Consider the following 19,364-nt stretch of genomic DNA (forward strand, 5'->3'; position numbering starts at 1 on the left):
TGTTTGAAATCTAATGTGTAGTTTACATTTACAGCATATCCTAATTTGGATTGGCTACATTTCAAATGGCCAACGTTTAGTGGCAACCAAACTGGACAGCACAGATCTAGAGTTGATAGGTCTTTGGTCCTAGCTACCAGCTGGGAGTGACTAGCATCTCTGAATCTCCATTTCGGTCTTTGGGGACTGAGAATCTGTTCGGTTCACATAGAGGCAGTTTTCTATATCTCATCCAATCAGCCTTGGCCAGAAAGGCAAGGATTACATCCTATAACCATGATGGCCAAAAAGGAGGCCAGTTCTCAGAGAAGAGGATGACGGGCTGGCCTATGCCTAAAGGATACATAACACAATGTTTACAGGAGTCCCGCTAGGAAGAAACATCTGGTGTCACCTGAATTTTTTGCCAGATTCCAAAAGTTCTCAGTAGTCTTGCATTTGGGGAACACAAGACAGAGGCACTCCTCGAAGCAAGAGCAACCCGAGAAGAATAGCGTGCTGTCTCTTGGGGGAGATAAGCCAAACATGCATCCCTAATTCAAGGGAGACCCAGAGCTGCCCAAAGACAAGACACTACCAAGCAGGATAAACTCTGTGCTGTATCGGAAGTCCAAACTGGAGGCTGGGAAACAGGCATTATTACGGTCACTTCCTCAAGTTGAGAACTCCTCTTTAAGAACAAAATTAGTCCAGGAAGGACAGTCTCATGAAGCTTGGGAATTTGCCCTGGCCCTCTGGCCCCCCAGGCCCCAGGAAAGAACATTTTTCATGCCACTCGCCAACACCAAGAGCTCCCCTTTATACAGACGCCTTACAGTTACACAAACAATTTTTGTGGGAACATCCAGTAATCTCTGGTTTTGTTTATGGAAGTTCTTCAATATGAAGGAGGCTTAAGTTCTTAATAAGGGCAGAGGAAACAGCCGTTTTTTTCTCTCCTCAGGATACTGGGGCCTCTGAGAGAGTGTCTGCCTATTACTTAGTCAGCTACAACCATTTTATGAGGTGATTATGTCAATTGTTTATCACAGCTCCTCACCCAAACATGCCCACTTAGCCCTCAGCTAACAACAGTGACAGAGAAGGATAGCCACCACCCTGCATAACGGCTACTCTGAAGACAGCAAATGATGGGGACACGGTGGAAAAGCGATTGGGTGAGATTTGTGGGAGCCTGTTTCTTTGGCTGAGGCCAAGCCATATTATCAGTTTCTCAAAGCGTAGTCTAAGGATTATGGCTTTCTGCTGCTTCAACACCTTCTAAGGCTTTGTGTTGCCCTTAGGATAAAATCCAAACTCATTATCATGGCCTCTAAGGCTTTCTATGATCTGGCCCCTGCCTAACTCTCTGACCTCATAGCTCACTTTAGTCCAATACTGGTCTCCTTTCTGTTTCTTGAACATAGCGATTCCTCAGAACCTTTTCCGAGAACCATCTTCCCTAGCTTTTGCATGGCTGGTTCATTCTCATGGTGTGAGAATTAACTCAAATGTTGGTTCTTCACGGAGGCCTCCCTGGGCCATCAAGCATAACGTAGTTACTTACTCAGCCCTGCAGGCCATTCTTCAAGCCATCCCCTGCTTCAAAACACCCTACCCAATTTGCAAATATGTTATTTCTTCATCATTATCTTCTCTACTGGAATATAAGCTCCAGAAGAGTAAGGATACCTCTAGTTTACTAACTGCTGAAACCCGGAGTCCAAAACAGTGCCTGGCATGGCATAGGATCTCAAAAAGTATTTGTTGAATAAATAAGTCAGTATCTGGAGTGCCCCAGACCCACTAAATCGTATCCTCTAGGGTCAGTGCCTGGAATCAGCATTTTTTACAAGTGCCTTAGAAGACCTGTATACATATAGGGTTTGAGAAGTTTGGCATTATGTTTACCTGCCTGGTCCACAGCCCACCTTTCCCTCTTACCCTCATCCGAAAGTTTCTATCCTGCCCAAGCCTCTGGGGCAAATTAGAGAACATTTAAGTCTCCTCCAGCTTGGTGGCTCAATTTATCCTTCCTGTGACTGACTATTCATCGAACAATGAAGCCTTTGGAACAAAGGACAATGAGCTCGATGAGGACAAGAGCCAAGTGTGTCTTCATTGCTTATTCCCAAATTTAGCAGAGCATCTGACATATACAGGGCCTACAATGAATATTTGTTCAATCAATCAATATACGAAGTAATAAACACTGATATAAATCCCAAGCAATGAGCTAGACACCAAATATCACAGATTTGCATAAACTACATGTTGCTCAAAGTCAAGAGGGAAGACGAAAACAGAAATTTTTAACTAGATTATAAGCTGCATGTACAGGGTGCTGTATGGGCTCCATAGTTAAGGCAAAATTTGAGCTACACATTGTTTTATTTCTCCTGTATCCCCTGGATAACCTCTCATATCAATTATTTGTAAACAAAATATTTTTGTTTTCTTGAGATATAGTAGAGAAAAAGTTTTTGATGAAACTTGGCTTCATCATTTTCTTACTAACTGTGCAAAATGAAGCAAAACTCTCCAGACTTTAATTTCCTTCTCTTGTACCCACTTCATATGGCCGAGGTGAGAATTAGATAAAATAATACACATGGAAAGCTTATCCCAGTGCCTGAGACACAGCAAGCACTCAAGATACATCAGCTATTATTGTCATGTAGTTTTAACTCCCTCGAAACCAGATATCCAGGTCCCCTTCATGCACAATAAAAAAAAAAAAAAAATGCATTTTTACAAAATTTGTTTACCAATAGTTAAAGCAAAAGGGAATAACAGTCTCAGCTTCTGCCCAACTTAATACAAATCCCAGGTTAGTGGAGTCTGAAATTAATTGGTTTTCTTCTGCTTGTAACATTGTAATTTAGAATGAAAGTATTTTCTCCCTAGATGAGATCGGAATTTCACTGTTACATCACACAGAACGGTGTCCCCATGGCTTGCTAAAGCTTTTGCAAAGAAAAATTTTATTATAATGAAATCATAGGTTCGAATTAAAGTCTTTTGTTATGTGAAACTTTCACTTCAGTCAAAAAGACATTTCAAATAGGTAGATTATTGTCCATGGCTTGGAGAGGCTTTCACTCCCATGAAAGGCGGGGGCAGTGGGGCTTGTTAATAGCTCTTCATTAGTCAGTAAGTCTCTGGACAGTAGGATCTGGCTTTGTGGTTACAGAAACCACAAGTCCTGACTTCCCAGAGACAGTCCCAGTTTACACCCATTATAACTGTTCAATAGTAGTACTTTCCTGCACTCTCAAAATTGTCTTAGTTTGGGTGACAATTATCTCGTCACCCTAGCCATTGCTCTTTATGGCTCCCCAGTGGAAAACCTAAGGTCCAATATGGAGAAATAATTACGAAAGCTGCATTCGCAAAGCTCTTGCTAAGTGCTGTACTGTGCTCATCACTCTCCAGACATTATTTTATTCGCAGCTCCTGTCAGGGCTCGGACAAGACTTTTGGAAGACTTCGGGCATAGAAAAGGTCACCATGCCTCAGTTTTATCATCTGTAAAATGAGGATAATAAGAATTGTTGTCATAAGCATTAAAGGAATTATTGCAGGCAAGGCTTTTGGAATAGTGCCCGGCACACCTTAAGCCCTCAAGAAGTATTATCTATTATTATCAGTCATCCTCATCCTTTAGGATCACCTCCCTACCACAGACAGACACACACTCACTCACTCACTCCCCAGCCATGATGGTTTTCTTCCAGTTATTTCAACAGTCCAAGCTCTTTACCTCTTCAGACTCTTCGCACGTGCCATTCCTTCTTCCTGGACTGCTACTCTTCTTTTCCTCTTTGTAGGGCCAATTCATGCTAGTGCTTTGAGCCTCACTCAAATTATTACCTGCTCAAAGAGGCCTTCCCTAGCCCCCTTCAAAAGAAGGTCTCTCTCTCTTTCTAGTATACCTCTCTATTATACCTCTCTGCTTACTTCCTTCCTAGCCCTGACTGGAAGCTAAAATGGTCATATTTATTCATTTGCCAGTGTATGTACTATTACCTGGCACCACCAGTCCCAGGAATGTTAACTGTTTTGTTATTCTCGTGGCCCATACCTAGCACAGTGCCTGGCATGATGGATGCTCAATAAGGATTTGATATGTTGCATTTCCCAAACTTAATAAATGAAAACTTCAGATTCTAAATCCAGGTCAGGTTATAGCCAGAGGCCCCATATGACAAGGGAAATGGTTGATTGTGCAAACGGTTTTCTCTCCCACAGGAACCTTAGTCACCTTCAAGACCTCTGGGTCTATGACTCCACATTCGACCCCAGGAACTCCTTCCCATTCACCTCCTGGTGTGCACAGTTGACAGCGGAGTTAGACTGTCATGCTCACATATTTGGTGATTTAAGTCCTTTTTTTATACCCCACAGGGAAACAGGAGTCTTCCAATGTATATTTGCTTATAAAGCAGTGAAAGCTGCCTCACAAACTCTCATTACCTACGCTATTCGGGAAGCAACAGTTTATTGAAGGCATCGCCACATGACTTCCTGAACCAAAGATTTTCAAACTGAATGCACGTGGGGTTTGGAGAACCTGAATTAGGTTCGAGATTTTTCAGTCCTTGACAGAGTGCAAGGTTATTAACTTTCTTGTGTGTAAGAGTAAAAATGCACATTCTGAGCATCCCACCCCAAGAGGCTGAATCAGTGGAATTTTTGTGTTAGTAGTAGATCCTCAGAATATCTTTTACAACTTGTAGACAGGTCAGGTGCTGTGGCAAGTAGCTTTATGTACATTATGTGGTTTAATACAACTCACAATCCTATCATACAGGCACTACTTTCTCCCTGTTTATGGATCGAGAATCTGGGGCAGAGAGAAATGAAGTACTCTCCCCAAGGTCACGCAGCTCCTTAAGTGTGGTCCCAAGACCAGCAGTTTGTGCATCACCTGGAACATACTCTGGGGCCCCAACCTCAGACCTCCTGAATCCAAATCTGTATTTTTACAAGGTTCTCAGCTGACTAAAGTGCACGTTCAAGTTTGAGAGCCCTGCCCGAGTTTATCTGACTCCACAGTGGTGTCCTTCTACTTTCTCAGTGGTTCTCAAACATGAGTCGCCACAGGAACTACCCGGGATCCTTATTAAACAGGTAATTATCCAGGCGCCACCTCCAGAAGCTCCGACTCAGTAGATCTGGGCTGAGGCCAAGGCATCTGTATCTGTAACAGCAGCCCAGGTGGCTCTCAGGTAGATGATCTGAGACCCACATTTTAAGTAACACATGTAGAAAAGACATCAGCCTCCCTTATCTACGAAGAATGAAATAGGTTTGTTTTTAAAATGGGTTTCCAGCTACAAAGACTATGCTGTTAAGATCGGTTCCCGCATTTGTGATGAGGAGAGAGAGAGTAGACCCCTCAAAACATTGACACTTGAAGGTAAAAGGACTTCAGAGATCATGGGCTCAAAACCCTTCCTTTTACAGGTGAGACAATGGAGGTTCAAGAGAGACAGATAACCTGCCCACGATCACGTGCTCCTTGGTGGCAGAGCTAAACCATCCAGGGCTCCTGATATTTTTCCCACCGAAACACAGATCACTGGCCACAGGGCTCTGCAGCCAAAACAAAATCACTGAGGATTATAAGGCCTTTAGCATGGGCCAGGCACGGCTCCAAGTGCTTTTCCAAGTTGACTCATTTAACTCTCACAACCACCCACAGGGTCGGCACTATTACCCCCATTACACCAATGAGGAAACTGAGGCACTGAGAAGGGAAGTCACTTGCTCAGCTAGTTAGAGGTAGAGCTGGGATTCAAACCCAAGCAGTCTAGATTCTTAAGACACCTAGGAAGCAAAGAATGAATGAATGAATGGCTGAGTTATTTAACTAATAAAATGTCAAGTGACTTGCAAATTGTTCTGGAATACCGGTTCTGTTTTTTCCTTCTCTTTGTCCCCAAACACATTAACAGATTAGTGTAGAAATGCACCAGAGCCTTGTGAACATCTGATTAAGAGCATGGGAGCTGGAATGACAGATCCAAATTCAAAGCCAGATTTTCTGTTCACTAGCTGCATAACTTTGGGAAAGTCACGAAACCTACTTAAATCTTTGTTTCCTTATATATAAAACAGAATAATAGTAACCATCTCCGAGGGTTGTTATAACTGAAAATAAAATAATGCAATTAAAATGCATTATTATTTTGAGCACTGACACGTATTTTTACAGCCATGTTTGGTTTTCAAGTGAGCTTGAAGTTGTTTTAAAGCCCCCTGAGGGCAAGGGACTGTTCCTTGAACTTCCTTATCATCTCCATAATCCCCAACTGGATATATTCAGGAGCGTTGCTCAGTGATAGGGATCAGCCCCAGTCCTTGTTACTATGTTTACATACCAAGGGAGGGAAGAAACTCTTCTTCAAGGCATAGTTTCCCTGACCCGTCCCTTCCATCTGGTTTCCCCTTTTACAGAGAGAACGCAGGAATGTGCAGAGGAAATTCTATCGACAGCAGAAGATGAACTTTAAAGAAAAGTTACCTTGAAAAAGGATTGGACTGGGCATCACCAACAGTCTTTTCCTATCCTGGTTTGTGGGCACATTGCTTAGTCTGTTTAGGTCTCTGTTTCTCCCTCCCTCCCTTCCTCCGCCTGCCCCAACCCACAGAAAATAAACAGGATAGTTGCTGAGGTCTCTAAGGGCTCTTGCCATTATTAGAATTCTAATTCTCTGAGTCCTTATTCAATTGTTCTCAAACTGCCCACCCACCTCTCTTGAAAGTCGCTCCGGGATGTTGATGGGAAGTGACGAAGCTCTCATCAAATGCTGTGCTCTCTGCCTGGACAGTTCTCTCTGTGCCCCACCCCCGCCCCCCCACTTCCCACTCTTCTCTCAAGACTCAGTTCACCTATCACCTCTTCCGGGAAGCTTTCTCCCACCAACCAATCTGACATCACCGTCTCTCCGTTATACTCCAGCCGTTGCATTTCCTGCATCTCTCATAGCTACATTATAAATAACAGTTGGTTTATCCAACTCCCAGACCGCACAGTGAATCCCTTGAGTGCACAGAGAATTTTGTGTGTGTCTTTGAATTCTGGCACACAAGTTGGTACTTAATAAATGTTTGCTGATTGACTGGATGAATAAATGTGGGTCTTTAAACATCCAATCCAGGGCCCCTTTCCCATAGCAACCAGCTAGTCACAGTGGTTTGGCCTGGTTAGCACTACAGAACAAATGTTTTCCCTTCTAGAAAGTTTACTCCAACTCCAGGATATCTAGTTGTCTTGGACAAAATGTTACCTTCAAAATACCTAAGAGGAGAATCAATATGAAAAACGAGAAGGCCAGGAAGTATGAGGGCTCTCAGGAATCGGACATCTACTGGGTTGTTATACCAACCAACTGCTCTTAGATTTTCCCTGAGGGTTTGTCCTGGCAAGGATCCTAGATGCCCCACCCTAGTTCCTTGTTCCAGGTAATCCTGTCTTCCCAGGAGCTGCCTGATGTTGATAAAGAGCTCACTTAAGATCCTAACTTGACAACCATCACAAATTACCAGGCCCAGCCAGGATTCAGGAAAACACCGCATTTTTGTTTTTCTCAAATCCCTGGCTGTCAGGTGACTGGCCAGTAGGAACTAGCTCCTTAGTGAACAGGTTTACAGTCCAGGCTCTCATCTTGGGCACCACTGGCAGAGTTGACTTGGACATTGTCTTACTCACATCTAGATGCTCCTTTTAAATGTGCATACTCTAGTGTGCCCAGCACCTGCTTTATGTGCCTACCTTTCTTCCTTTCTGGAGAAGTAGAAAAGGCATAGATTAGGAGAGTGAGGACTCAGGTTCTAGACCTGGTTCTGCTACTAACAAGATGTGTGGCCTTGGGGAAGTCACCCAGCCACTCAGGTCTCCGGTTGTCTTATTCGTAAAAGGGTTAGACCCAAATTTGTCCCTAAGTTTTCTTCTAGTTCTAAGCACTCTACGACCTTGCTGTGCAGTGTGCTCCACAGCCGGACAGAATCAGCATCACCTAAGGCTTATTCGAAATGCAGTCTTAGGCCGTGCCCAGGCCTCCTGCATTAGAATCTGCATTTTACCAAGACCCCCCGGGGGTTTCTATACACCACAAATTTTGGGAACCACTGCTTTATAAGACCATACATTTAACTGCTGGACTGAGTCTCTCCTCCTTCCAGAAAAGTACATTCGAATTTGGACAAGAACTACATTACTTAGGAGATTAATGTCACTCAGAGGAGGAGAAAGAATGGCTTTTTGAACAAGGTTTATTCAGCCTGTACCACCTAAGAGAACTCTAAACCAGATTCCCTCCTTCCCTCCCTCTCTTCCTCCCTCTCTTCCTCCCTTCCTCCCTCCCTCCCTCCCTCCCTTCTTTCCTTCCTTCCTTCCTTCCTTCCTCCCTCCCTCCCTCCCTCCCTTCCTTCCTTCCCCACTAGGAAAATAGAAGAAAAAATGCTCTACCATCTTCCAACAAAAGAATGATCCTGTTCCTGCTTCCCCTGGGGCCCTGGTCCCCTCTGGGATAATCCCTGTGAGTGTGGCCTGACATCTGCCCAGAACACAGCGCCCTGGAGCCATCCAGATGAGGAGGCAGAAGAGAGACCCTGGAAGTGGGAGAATGAGGAGCAGGAAAGAAGAGCTGACAGGGCTCTGCAGGGAGCCAGGCCCCACTGCGTGAGTTTCTAAAAACAAACATTCTGGAACGCTTTCATCTGTTCTTGCCAAAATTTCCCTTCTGGGAAGGAGGCCACAAGGACCCCCAGTGGCCCTCAGCCTTAGGCAGCCACGGGGCAGATTCAGAGACCAAAGCTACCCCCTGCTGCGTGCGGCTGGTATGCCCGGCCCCTGGTAGAAGATAAATGTCCACTGGTCTGATGAGAGGTTGAAAATTAACACACGAGTGTTCCCAGCCCTCTCCCCATCTGTGAAAGAGGATTCTGGCTTTGCCTGCTCAGTTTTTTCCTCCCCGCATCCTTTCAAGGAGGCTTCTGCCATCGCCAGGTGGGTTTTCTGGCATGGGCGCATGGCAGGAAAAGGGAAAGGAGCAAAGAGGTACAAGGTTTAGGGAACAGAAAAGAAGATGGCTTTTAGGTGAGTTTTAAGGAGAAATTTTGAAATCAACTAAAGGAGGTGAGGGTTGTTGATGAGAGAGGAAAAAAATTGATGAAGCATCCTTATAAACCACTGGTTCTTAAAGCATGGTCCCAAGACCAATAGCTTAGCATCATATAGGAATTTGCTAGAAATGCAGATTCTCAGGCCTCACGTCAACCTGTTGAATCCGGTACTCTGAGGATGGGGTCCAGCAACCTCTTTTAACATGCTTTCCAGGGGGCTCTGATGCCTGCTAATGTTCAAGGATTGTTGTTATACATCACGTATTATTTCCACAGTGATTGAGAATTGGAGATTTTAAAAAGTGAGTTACTTTTTTTTTTCTTTTTTTTTTTTTTCCACTTTCTTTGACCACACTCTGGGCTTTAAGCCCGGAAGAAGTGACTTGCCGACAGGAGAGGACTACTCTCTCCATACTGGTATTAATTGTATGGGAACATGGTCTGATGCCATGCACCTTAATCCGCTCATATGCGAAATCACCCTACAAGACTTCCATCTGGTCCCTGCCTGAGCCAGCACTGTTATTTGGAAAACAAGTCACAGGATGTATCAGATGTATATAGTTGAGGACTACTCTTCTATCCTTAGGGTTTTCTGCTCAAGAACTGACATTTGCAAAACCCTGCTTTCATTCAATAATGAATGGCACATTTAACTTCTGCCCCAGGCTGCAATGCTACCTAAAGCTTTAACCAGAGCTGGTCAGAAGCTGGGGACTGGAGAGAAAGCATACGTTCTTATGATCCTGCTTATCCTAGATCCCACAAATCTGTAAGTACAGAGGAGTTTCGACACTAAGTCGGATAATTCACTGTCTTCGTTCCACTTTGTTCATGGGGGACCTCAGCTTCGTAAGCCTGTCTTCAGTATCTCATGTCGCGTTGTAAACCGGGCTGGCATTACCACATGTCACCTGTCTCACAAAGGACATCTTCTGCCGGCCACCACCCCAGCCCATAAGTTCAGGCTCATATGGAACACAGACATGTAAATAGGGAGATTTCTGTACATCTGTAAATAAAAGCAAGACCTCCAAATGGTTTTTAAAAACATGAATATATTGGAAGTATATAAAACGAAAACTGAAATTCCTTTCTCTCACTCTTGACTAGCCCATTCCCCATTTTTTTTTTTTTTGGCGTGAATCTTTACAGAAATGTTTTACGCATATACTAGCATATATATATTTTTTATTCACACAAATTGGACCATTTTTTGCATACTGTTCTGCACTTTACATTTCATCTTTTATAGCTCAGAAATAGCCTAGCACATTGTTCTTAATGGCTGCATACTATTTGATCACAGGGATATGCCATAATAAACCCTATTTATTTTTTCCTTTTACAAACAACGTTGCAATGAACATTCTTGTGTCTATAATCTGGTGTACTTCTGTAAATGTATAAGTGGATTGAACTCTTAACCATGGCTCAAGGGGTATATGTATTTATAATTATAATCGGTATTATCAAAATGCCAACCAAAACATTACATTTAGTATATGCTCATTGACAGAATGAGAGTCTCTGTTCCCTTATTCATTCAACAATACTGAGTATTAACAAACTTTTTTATATTTTTGCCAGTCTGATAGGTGAAAATGGCATCTTGTGGTTTAGATTTACATGTCTTCAATTAGAAAAAAGCTGAACATCTTTTCATACATTATTGGCTCTTTGCACTTGTTTTTCCGTGAACTGCTTTTCATATCCTTTGCCCATTTTGCAGTTGGCTTGTTCATATTCATTCTTATTGATTTGCATGAGTTCTCTATAAAACAAGGAAATTATCTTTTTGTCGATTGTATGTGTCGCAAGTATTGTGTGCCATTTTATCATTTGTTTCTTGACTTTAGAGAATTCGCTCCCATAAAGACATTTAAATTTGTATGCAATTGAAATGCTTGTTAATATTTTGCTTTTCAGAAGCTGGTGTGACGCGGGAAGGACAGGCCTGAGCTCGCCACTTCAGACAGCATTTGGTTGCCTAGCATGTCCTCTCTGAAGCCAGAGACTTGGAGTTGACAGGCTACAACGAGGTGTTCGGAAATTGGGCTGCGTATGCACCTGCTGTAAGTGCTGGGAACGGTGCTGGTCAGCCACTCCCACGGGCCTGAAACAACACCCCATTCACATCTCACCTTTAGTGCAAGAGACCACCCATCCGTCTGGTCTCCTTTGCCCTCACGGAGAATTCTTTCTGAGGCCTCATCACCCTTTCTATAATCTGACCATGGTGAGGTCACTGCAGGCCATCAGGCAAATTTTATAACTCTGAGACTCCAAGAGATTACGCTGGAGTTTTTGTTGTTGTTGTTTTTACTATTTTCTCCTGGGGAGCCACTGTGCTCCTAACTATATAGGTAAGACAGGTCAAACCGATGCCCCTTCGTGCTAATGGGGGAGTAAGTAATGAGTTCCCAATTCAGCAAAATGTCCTGTTACAAAATGAATGAACCAACTGATAACTCCTTAAGCCCTCCGAAGGTATATGTCAACTTAATTGAATCTCTTATCGGTGGCATTTCAAGAAACATAACAATGGAAGTGGAAAACATTCACGCTGTGTGGGAAAGAATGTTTCTGGTCAAGGTAGATAGGAAATGGGAGGTGCAAGGGCACCCCCAACTCTGTCCAGGGGTATGCTCCAGAGTCAGCTCCCTCTGAGCATCTTCCGCTCCCTAACCCATCCCTACTCTAAAAAAGATGCCAATTTATTTTTTAACCACACCCATGGTGGTAGCTGTTTGGGGACTTGCACCAGGCGTCACTGCAGCTGTTGGGAATCACGTGTCAGAATGGAGATGGTGAGTGGGGAACTGTCCACTATATTGCTTTGGGTGAACAGATAGGAGCGACGCAGAATAACCTAACGTGAGAAGCTGATGTAACTCATACCTCGCTGGAATCCATACATGCCTGACCCCAAAGAAGAGGTACGAATTTTGCTTCACAGCTCAATTTGCAGGAACATCACATTACTTCAAGTCAAATTAAATTTAACTTTTAAGCCCTCACTCACCAGGTTGATGGGAAATTCAGCAGGAGTCGTGATTTTGAGAGCCCTTCCACTCCCTATTTTCACATGCGAATCCAGGATCTTATTTGGAGGTTGGGTAATAGGAGAAGGGTCTTGAGTCACCTCAACGATAAAATGCAGATTTTTTGAAACCCGTGGCCCTTTTGAGGATGAGCAGCGCTACTAACATGCTGCTCACACCTCTGGGCACTGGGTCCTTTCTGAAAACCACAATCCAGCTGTTCTCCTAGATTCTGCAAACTTTCGAAGTTGCTGAGCGGAGGTGGAGCACAGGGCCCTGCCAAGTGTAGGACTTGACAAAACTCCTGACAATTATCCAGTTATGGTGGTTTTAAACACATTTATAAATTCTTTAATCATCCTTCCATCAAAAGGCAAAGTCTAATTCCCCTCTCTTTGGTGTTAGGGGCTGGATTGTGTCTCCCTGCAACCCCAACCACACAAATGTGTATGTTGAAGCCTTAAACCCCTAGTCCCTCAGAATGTGACAGTATTTGAAGACAGTGCCTTAAAGAGATAGACAAATTAAAATGAGGTCACTGGGGTGAGTCCCTATCCAATCTGACTGGTGTGTGTTCTTATGAGAAGAGATTAGGACACAGAGGGAAGCCCATGCGAAGACACAGGGAAAAGACAGCCATCTATGAGCCACGGAGAGAGGTCTCATGAGACGCCAACCCTGCGGGCACCTTCATCTTGTATTTCCAAGCTCCACGATGATGAGAAAACATTTCCTTTGTTTAAGCCGCCCAGTATATGGTACTTTGCCATGGCAGCCCTAGCCAATTAACACACCTAGGACCCACTTCTAATGAGTAGGATGCAGTCGGAGTGAAGCTACATGACTGTCCAAGCTGGATTAGAAAAGGTGACACAGCTTCTGCCTGGCTGTCTCTCCCAAGATGCTCAGCCTGGGAACCTAGCCACACGTGGTGAGGAGGAAGCCCAGGCCACGTGGAAAGTTGTAGGTGTTCTTACTGGCAGCCCCATTTAAGGCCCCAGCTGACAGCCAGCATTAATTTCCAAGCATGGGAGTGAACAAATAGCAAAAGGATTCCAGCCCCAACCTTCTAAAGCTGCCCCAGCTGAGCACAGAGAGAGACATGCTGTTCCTACAGAATCCTGGCCAAACTGCCAATTCGTGAGCAAAATAAATGTTGTTGTTGTTCTAAGACACCAAGTTTGGGGACATTTCTTTAAGCGGCAGTAGATAAAAAGAGCATCAAACTTGAGGTGTCAACAGCTTCTTCTGCTTCTCTCTCGTCTTTTTTTTTTTTAAAAAACACCTATGGCACCTGCTATTCCCAGGTGGACTCCCACCCAAGTACTAACCAGGTCCGACTCTGCTTAGCTTCTGAGATCAGATGAGATTGGGCACGTTCGGGATGGCATGGCCCTAGACTGCTTCTCTCTAGTCTTAAGGAATACGTACCTCCTTTCTCCTCCACCTCATGTTGAAAGATCCCATATAATCTCTCCCTCAACCTTCCTTTAGTTATACAGTGTTGGTGCCTCTTTCCAGTGGGTGAGGGTGGAAGAAGCAGAGGTTTATGCCAACGACTTTTTCTCATTAATTCACACTGATATAGTAAGCTGAGTGCTATCTGTATAACACGTTTTTATTTCAGGTGCAGCATGAGATCTATATAAGGACCCCATTTATACAATGGTGGTCAACATATGCAGGGTTCCCTTTGACCACCTCTGCTCTTGCTCAGTGACAACCTTGAGTCCCATTTAGCACTCTGCCTCATTCCCTCCCCCACCCTCCGCCCCAAAGCAAGCCCAGTTCCACACTCATTGAAGAAGAATGCAGGTAACATTGTGAGTTGAATTGGGGGATGGAAAGAGGGTTAACCTACACACCGTGGAGGAAAACTGTCAGTTCAATCACTATTTCTCTTTCCAGTCTTCCCACAATCTATGCCCTCTCCCCAGGTGCCCTGTCACCAGGGCTCTTGTCTCCAGCCCTCCAAAGTGAAATTCTGCCTCCCTTCAGTCAGCATACTACACCCAGAATGATAAAAAAACAAAACAAAACAAAACAAAAACCAGGGCAGCCAAAGAGTAACAGCTGATTGTCCCTGAAGCGCCCCTATGGCCTTCAGCTCATTCCAACACAGCTCCAATCTAATTTCCCTGTTGTTACTCCTGTTACTTGTTCCTGTTTCTTTTCCTTAAAGCTCAAGGAAATGGGCAAGAGCTGCACTGTTTCTCTTTACTGCTCTAAAGAACACAACCATGCGGCCCTGCTCCAAAGTCCCGAATGCCAAAGTCAACAATGGGGAGGACAACATAGGACCAGTCACCCCCGTGGTGTCTCAGTCCTGCCATGGCCATGGCCTCATCTGCAAAAGGCACACAGCCCCAAAACAACGAGGAGCCAAGGCAGACGCAAGAGGAAATGCTCCTAGTATGTCCATCTCCATTTTTTTTTTGCCCGAAGGAGAATACTGAATCTAGCCCATACCCCAAAGATGAGCAAACTATAGGAGTCATGCCAGTGGGGGGCGCCATAGATGGTGGTTGGTGAAAGGCAGACACCCCCTAGAGAGGCACCAAGATATAACGATTACAACAGGAGCTCATAACTGCCGTTTGTCCAGCACCTACTGTGTGACAGGTATCATGCCAAGTGCTTCATGCACTACCTCAGTTAACACTTAAAAAACCTTATGAGGCAGATACTGTTATTACTCCCATTCCACAAATGACAAAACTGAGGCTCAAAGGAGTTGTCCAAGACAGAGCAAATGAGGAAAGATCTCCTGTCTCCTAGTCAGTATCAACAGGTTATCAAAGGAATCTGGTCCAAGAGGGCAGGGACCATCATGTTGGCCAGGAGAAGCGCTCATGTTCCTGAGCCCTCGCGGTGTGCCGGCCCTTTAAGGTGAGGTCTCTCTTTAACTGCTCACACCAGCCCTAAGGGGAAAATGTGCTCACCATCCTCATCTTACTGATAAGGATTTTAAAAAAGGAAGTGATGCAACCTGACTTCTATTTTTAAAGGCGCCCTCCAGGTCTCTGCCCAAACTGCTAAAGTCACTCCCTGCTGTGTGGAGAATGCTGCCACAGAGGTGAGAGTAGAAAGGAGAGTAACAGGAAGATGACAAGGGTCCTGATGAGGGATGCAAGGTAGAGGCAGAAAACACGGGACTTTCTGATGGTTTTGATGGGGGTAAGGAAAACGAAGAATTTAGAAATGCCTCCCGGGGTTCTGGACTAAGCACATGCAGAGGAGCCAACTTAAATGGATTGACTGGATGGAATGAGGTCAAGAGTGCAGGTATGAGCAGGTAAGCTTGAGAGGTCTGTGAGTCAGTTAAGTGGGGTTACAAGTGGTTTTGTAAGGTCTCCAGTTTTCAGGGGTCATTATTCCATTTCAATGAGCAATAATCTGAACCTTTCCTCTTTTACTTGACCACACAAGGATGAGTCATTTTCAGTTTCTTTCCCTTGTTTTAATGCCACTCCCTGAAGAATATTTACTGCTTTGTCCGAATTCCTACAGGTCATTTCTTGTCCTCCATAGAGCCTCTATAGGGCTTTGCTTATCCTACTTTGCCTCAAGCTGTACATTCTAGAGCATCTAACGCACAACACCAAAATTGGCCTTCCTATATATAGGTAACGCCAAGTTCCATCCCATCATGGGTGCACAAGAGCCAGGCTTACCTCCTGGTAGGACCCCCTGGCACTGTGTGCATGCAGCCGCCCTGACGCAAGCATCATCTACTATTTCACCACAAGCTCACTAGCACCAGATATTAACATCGTTGTAAAGCGATACATGGATTACACTTTAATTCGCATTGCAAAATAAATCTTTTACACTGCAAAGCACAATGTAAGCTCAAGTCTAACATAAAAGATCTGTTAGCATGTGCACAATCTACATGATGACAACGTTTAGGGGTGTCAGGGTGTACAGCATAAAGGTGACATTCATTGAGCCCTTGCTAAGTCCCAAGTACTCTGATTAGCACTTTATATACTTCAAGGGTCTTCAATTACCCTGTGAAGTACCTGCTATTATTGTCCTATTTCCAGACAAAAAGCAGAGGGTTAGAGAGATGAAGAAACTTGCTCCAGAACTTATAGCTAATCAGTAACAGGGCCAGGACTGCCCCACTGCTCAGGTAGGTGGTGGCATTTGGAGTCTCAGCCCCTCTTCTGCCACGAGGTGTGACTTCAGGTTTGTGGTATCTTCTCCATTCGTTGTTAAAGGGTTGGAAACCTTCCAGGTTGGGAAGGGAGGAGAGGGAGAGAGGGAGATGAAGGGGGAAGCAAAGAAGGATATGGGGGCAGAGGACAAGAAAGGAGGAAGGCGAAAGCCCTTGATTAACAGTCATGTCCTGCACTGTCCTTACTCCCAACAAAGATGCTTCTTCAAGTGCAATGGATTCTGGGTAAGTCATTCACTGACTATGGGTATGAAACCTAAGCCTGGTCACTTCCCATTCTCAGGTGTCCCCTCCGTAAAAACAATGAGACTGGTTACCCCTGAACAGCCCATAGAGCCAGATAAAGTGTTGTGGTTGGGGCCAGCGTCCAGCTCCTATTCTGACTCCTCTTTCCTGTCTCCTGACCCTGTCACCTGCCAAGCACCACATGGACAGAAAGTCACCAGCAACACCTGCAGGCAGCAGGAAACCCTGTGGCTACTTGCAATAAAAGCTGAGCACCAGTGATGAGACTTCATCAAAGTCAGGGCAAGGTCTTTGGTCCCTTTTTAGATCTGGAGTCTGAGGAGGAGTTTTGTGTTTGTTAGACAGTCGTGTGCATCAGGGAGTAGCATTCTCAGGGAGTGGCCATTCGCTTGCCTGTTCTGACAAAAGTAGCAAGGAATTTTGCACCGTTCTCTCAGAGATACATTCAGGGGTGATCTTAATTTCAGAGAAAGTAGACGATGGCTTCTGTTTTATTTCAAGGGTAGTAGCAAGGCATTCCTTGTCCCTCAACAAAATTCCCTCTTCCCCAAGCCTGGTGAAGAAGCTTGAGTTGCTCCCATTAGCAATTAATTCCCTTGGACTAAGCTCTGACCTCTTTTCAAAGACCACTTTGAAAATACAAACCCAATGATGGAGATAATTTATTAAATCTCTATGTCCTACTACGAAGGACCACCAGACTCCTGATTTTAATTACTCACTCAATCTAGAGGGAATTGCCTGGACTCTCCGTGACTCCATTTTTTCAGCCTTGAAGTGGGAATAACAATTGTCTTAAAGATCAGATGGCACACTCACGTTAAGGGCTCAATGCCTAGCATGAAGTCGACACTGAATCTGTGGAAAATGGTGGTAGTGATGGGAAAGGCAGCAGCAGTAGTGGTAGGAGGAGTTACTGTTGCCTCCAACTGGACCATTTTGCTGAGAGCTAATCACGGTGACTATGCCATAAGTCAAGAAAAGAGGATGCCAGCCACCAACTCCGTATGTGCTGAGTTCTAGGCACCTTGCCCCACACATTGAATTCATTCTTTGAATCCTCATAAGAAGTCGATGATGTCAGTTCTACTAATTTCCTACGTTGATATTTGAAGAAACTGAGGTTCATAGAGCTGAGGCAACTAGTCTAGAGGCAGCAGAGTCAGGACCCAAACCATCTCTGTCCCCAAAGCCCAACTGGTGAATTCTGCACTGACCCTTGGAAACAGTATGGGTTCCAAGCAGCCTCACTCTGCATCCTCGCACACCCACACACTTCAGGGTCTGGAGATCATGACCCTGCAGTGAGCAGACAAGCCCTGGGTCGGGCAGGACCAGATCTGAAGCTGCTATCTGCTTCATTTCATCAGGCTGCCAGGCAGCCAAGCACAGGAAATTAAAAGTAACTCAGAGTTCACAAAGCACAGCCCTAAGTGATCTCAGACAGAATCCAGCCTCCTTCTCTCTGGCTTATCCTTTCTGCAAGAGGATGGCTCTCAGAAGCTGGCTGCTAAACTTCTGAAGGGAGTCACACTGTCCTAGTTGCCAGTGCCCCAGAGGCAAATGCAGAGGCCCTACCTACCCTCAGAGGACTCAGTCTGGAGAGGCAATGAGAGTGGTAGTGTGTGCATGTGTGAATGTGTGTGTGCATGTGTGTGTGTAATCTAAGAGACACAGAAAAGAATGGTGGCTCCTTTGGGGCAAACTGTGCAAATGCGAACAACAAACTCAGAACACTTTCTGCAATTTTTTTCTTTTCTCCCCCCACCAAGACCCATTTATACAAGGGGTGTATATGTCTGTGTGTGTGTGTGTGTGTGTGTCTCTTTAGTGAAGGGCAAGGTTTACAGCACTCACAAAAAATGTGCAACCAAAAACTAGACATTCCTGTTCTTAAAATTTCCACGAATGCAAATTTCAAATTCTCATTTTCTCCTGCTGGGTCCTCTCCTCCTCTGTTTTTTCTCTTCTTTCAAATCTCCTCAACCCAAATTCCCTATTTATTTCTATAAAAAAAAAAAAAAAAACACCAATTTTCTCTTCATCACTCTGCCTCTATCCTGCACCCCTCAAAATACAGCTCACTGCATCCCAGTCAACTCTGTTGCTGGGTAAATGGGCCAAGATTAAAATCAACTCCAAATACCCACCCTCCCAAAACCAAGCCCCCCGAAGAAGCCAAGCCCTTGCCCCACCCTCCTCGGCAGGCGCCCTCAGCCTGCTGGGCTTTCCTCACACTCTGCAGCCCCGGCAGGCTGCTGCTTGGGGTCTGAGAGCAGATGCTGCCCCAGAGCCCTCCCAATCCCTTCAGGAGGAGGTGAGACGCCCCTCCCAGCCAGTGCCCACTTACAGTTGCAACAAGGCCTGGGGACAAGGCCAGGCTGACACCGGGAATATTATTGCTGCCCCAGCTGTCATCCCCAGCAGAGGCTGTGGTGGCCTCACGATAGCACGGGGCATGTTTCTCCCCAGCAGGCCTCAGTGGGTCACTTTGGAGTCAGCATTCTCTGGCAGCTGCTCGGGCTCCCATGGCTTCCGAGAATCCCTCCCCCCCGCCTCTGTCGGGGTCACGACTCTCCCCTGGAAGAGAAGCTCAGGGGGAGACCCTCGGCAGGACAGGAGGAGCTAGACTTTTTCTGAAGCTTCCCCAGCAGGAATCCAAACCCTTCCCTGCGGGCTCCTAGGGGAGGACTCAAACGGCCAGGACAAGTAATTTGAGTGCCCGCTGCTATTCTGTCCTCTTCGTGAGACTCAGAAAACCTGCCATACCCACAATCAAA

General features: G+C 45.1%; 1 protein-coding gene and 1 pseudogene across 2 annotated transcripts in view; both read right to left on the reverse strand.

Moving 5' to 3' along the window:
* Positions 1-19,364, reverse strand: part of ADRA1B (adrenoceptor alpha 1B) — a 456,726-nt gene that overhangs the window by 311,582 nt on the left and 125,780 nt on the right. The gene's annotated exons all lie outside the window — the stretch shown is intronic.
* Positions 13,438-13,556, reverse strand: LOC118605644 (annotated as a pseudogene).

This window comes from Rousettus aegyptiacus, unplaced genomic scaffold (assembly GCF_014176215.1).
Source record: "Rousettus aegyptiacus isolate mRouAeg1 unplaced genomic scaffold, mRouAeg1.p scaffold_m13_p_7, whole genome shotgun sequence".
Lineage (NCBI taxonomy): Eukaryota > Metazoa > Chordata > Mammalia > Chiroptera > Pteropodidae > Rousettus > Rousettus aegyptiacus.